We start from the raw sequence: 3488 nt of genomic DNA on the forward strand, positions 1-3488 counted from the left end.
GTGGGTTTGAGTGCAGATGGGTGGCTACCCTGTCTCTGCCTGAGACGTGACCAGAACCTTCTAGTTAGCATGTCTGGGCTCTTAGGAGGCAGGGCCAGCCATGTGTGGTCCATCTACCTGGAACCAGGGAGCCAGAGGGAGAAGATCAAGGCTTGGGTACCCGGTGGTCCTCCAGTGCAGGGTGGTCTTCAGGTCAAGGTGGGCCCGTGATGTGAGTGTGGATGGTCCCCACAGCTCTGCTGGGAAGCTCATGGGTTGGAGAGGGCCCAGACTTCCAGGACGTTTGCTGTGGTGGCACGGTGGGCAGGGGCCAGCAACTTTGTTCCATGCTGGTCTCCAGGTCAGAGCCTCACTCTGCCTGGGGGCCAGGGGACCCAGGTGGCAGGAGAGGAATCAAAGAGAACTCCTATTTCTCTAGAATTTGGGCAGCCAGAGAGTTGACCCAACAGCGGGGGGTGGGGGCGCTCCCAGGGGGCTCCCATGTTGACAGTGTGACGTCAGAAGTGGGCAAGGCAAGGAAGGGCTCTGGGTACGTGGTGGCCGACTCGCCCTGTCCAGATGTCTGTGTCTGGTGGCTGTCGTGAGCGGCCTCACCCACCCCTCCCTGCCACGAGGAGGGCTCAGCTGGTGTGTGCTGTATGAGGTGTCCAGGGTGTCTTCAGGGAACTGATGATTTAGGCACAGTGAGCACGTGATTTGAGACAACTTAGGTGGTGAGTGGGGCGAGGTGGGTGGTGTGGCTGGGCCTTTGGATGGAACATTTTGGAGATAGTGAGGCTGGGTCAGGGTGAACAGCAGGGAGGGCGAGGCGGATCCAGCCTTGGGGGAGCCATGGCACCTCAGGGGTCACAGGGCCCACTTGCTGAGCTGTGAGACACCCCGGTCCCTCTCCAGCCCTACCCAGGCCCCATGGCACAGCTGGCCAGGCCTGGAGGGGTCTGACCACTGCTTGCTGCTCTTGCATTCCAGTCTTTGGACTTGGTTTTAAGGCTGAGAGAGCTGAGGAGGGTGTCCCCAGTACCCCTTGGTGGCTTTGGGGCAGCAGCTTCTTTGGGGCCAGGCAGCTACAGTGGGAGTGTTGGGGCTCAGGGGGACGCTTCGCCCAGGGTCCAGCGCAGGCTTGCGTGAGGCAGGCTGCGCTCCCTGCATCAGGCTCTGCCAGCCCAGCTTCCCCTCCCAGACCCTACCCTCGACCCTCCACGGTTTCAGACTCTGGGGTCCCCAGGAAGCCCTCACATGCCGGGTTTTTTACCACATGACCCTCACAGCTAAGGGCCGCAGGGAACATGTGCGGAAGGGGGTCACTAGGTGACCTGTCTTGTGTGAGCTCTCCGTTGGCCACTGGCCAGATAAGGAGGCATCCCTGCGAATCGGGGAGGGCCCTGCTGGGGGTGGGAGGGGCGCTTCGTGTCCTCAGCTGCAGGCAGCATCACACACCCTGGGGTCAGGAGGGATCCCTGTCCTGCAGACCCCGCCTCAGCCCCTGGCTCCCCAGCCTGACCTGTTTCTGCCTTTTCCTCACCAGGGTCTGGATGATTATGGGGCGCGGGCCGTGAGCAGGTAAGAGATTTTCAGACTCGTCTTCGGGAGCTGTGGGCGGTGGGGAGCCGTCCCACCGGAAGCTGGAGCCGGGTGGTCCCTTTCCCAGGCCTGCTCGGTTGGGGCCTGTCTGGAGACCACAGTGTCTCCACTCCAAGACAGTGAGCGGGGCCTGGGGCACCTGGTCTCTGACCCTCACCCCGCTGTGCCCTCCCCAGTCCGCTCTGTAGGGCAGGGCCCTCCGTGCAGGATGCCCTGACCCCTGGCAGCAGCTGGGGGTCCCCAGATATTGCCCATTGGGGAAAGCGGCCCCTCCCGGAGCTGCCTTCATGCTCCCCTTGTGGGTGGGTGGAGGTCAGGACTGGCCCTGTGCCCAGGCTGGAGCCAGGGACCCACTGCAGCCACTCTCGGGTCTCCCATTCTCTCCTGGGGAGGCCTCCAGGCGGCCCACCGCCGCCACGTGACCCCTTGGCCTGGTTGCTTTGCGGCCTGGCTCTTTCCTGGAGTCCAGGTGTCTCTTCTCGGCCAGGAGCGGGGCTCATCTGCCCCCTGTGCCCCTGACCTGGGCTCCGCCCTGGCCCTGGGGGTCTCCTGTCCCCGCTCCCTGAGGGCCAGGCGGCCGGCCGCGGGGAGGCGTGTGGCCCGGCAGCTGTCCTGTGCTTTGTTCACAGCGGCAGCGGCACGCTGGTGTCCACAGTGTGAGGACGCTGACCGGGCAGCTGCTCAGAAGAGCTCCCGCCACCCCCCGCCCCCCGGTCTGTCTGGCCTCCATCGGTCTCCTCCGCTCTCGTTGGTGTCTTCCTGGGTCGTTTTTCTTTCCCACTTGCCCCCTCCCCGCCTTTCGGTTGGTGACCCCAGACTCTGTGATCCCCCAGGGTCCATGGTGCTGCCCCATCTCCGCTCCCTGTGTTTACACACCCGCCCCTGCGCCCCCGTGCGTCCCGCCAGGTGGCCAGCTGGCGCCGGCGGGGCATCCTCGCCACAGCCCCCCTTCCACCGCCGTACTCATGCCGCGCTGTCCCTCTTTGAAGGCTCACCATGAGCCAGGTCTAAAGTTTGAAGAAAAAGAAAAATTCAAAAAAAAACAAAACAAAAAAACAACAAAAAGATGAAAAACAGGAAAAGGACTTTTTCTTTTTTTCCTGAAAAACAAAACAGACCTGCATGGACTCCGGTGTGCGCACTGTTATCTCGCGTCCGACCCCCAGCGCACACTGGCACCTGTGTCGGGAGAGGGGGTGCTGGGGGCCCCGAGAGGCTCTGGGCTGCACCCAGAGAGGGGCTGGGGCTGAGCCGGGGGGCCTCCTGAGGAAGCTGGCCGCTCCTGTGAGGGAGGCCCCGGCCCTGCCCGCCAGGCCGGGCCCCTGACGGCTCCCGGGTCCCAGATGCCACTGAACGATGTGCAGACCAGAGCGCGGTGCCAGCCTCGGGCACCATGGCCGCAACTGCACAGGGCGCTGGCAGGAAGGGGGCCCGGCCGCACTCGGACATTCCAAAGACCTCCAGAGACCACCCCCGCCCCCACGTGTTCTGGAAATCGTTTCTCTAACCAGCCTGTGACGGAGCGAGGGCGGCTCCAGGCACCCCGCCGCATCCTCCCTAAACGCTCTCGTCTCTTTGTGTGTCTCGGTGGCTTCAGAAGCAGACACGCTGGACTGAGTGGCTACTGGTTTTGCCTCTTCATGCCTTGAATCTGGGAAGTGAGCGAGGGCGCAGCTGCTCTGCCCTTCCCACCGCGGGAGCCCCTGTGAAGCTGTGGACCGTCCTTTTTCTGATGTGATTTAGCCAAACCTTCCTGCCCCCTCCCGTGGGCTAGGACATGCCTGGTAGCGTGTGTGAGAGAAGCAGCTCAAGACGCAGACAGACCCTGTTTTATAATTTAAGGAGAAAACAAAGCCAGAACACGGACCTTTGTGGAAAAAAAAAAAAAAAAAAGAACCTTCTATGTT

The 3488-nt window shown here is 62.6% G+C and overlaps 1 long non-coding RNA gene across 1 annotated transcript in view; it reads left to right on the forward strand.

Moving 5' to 3' along the window:
- The first annotated feature begins 1522 nt into the window (after nt 1-1522).
- LOC105000421 overlaps nt 1523-3488 on the forward strand; it is a 5679-nt gene continuing 3713 nt past the window's right edge. Inside the window, exon 1 of the long non-coding RNA XR_826742.1 lies at nt 1523-1560. This is a non-coding gene — a long non-coding RNA (uncharacterized LOC105000421). The remainder of the gene's footprint in view (nt 1561-3488) is intronic.

Source organism: Bison bison, unplaced genomic scaffold, assembly GCF_000754665.1.
Source record: "Bison bison bison isolate TAMUID 2011002044 unplaced genomic scaffold, Bison_UMD1.0 scf7180017864371, whole genome shotgun sequence".
NCBI lineage: Eukaryota > Metazoa > Chordata > Mammalia > Artiodactyla > Bovidae > Bison > Bison bison.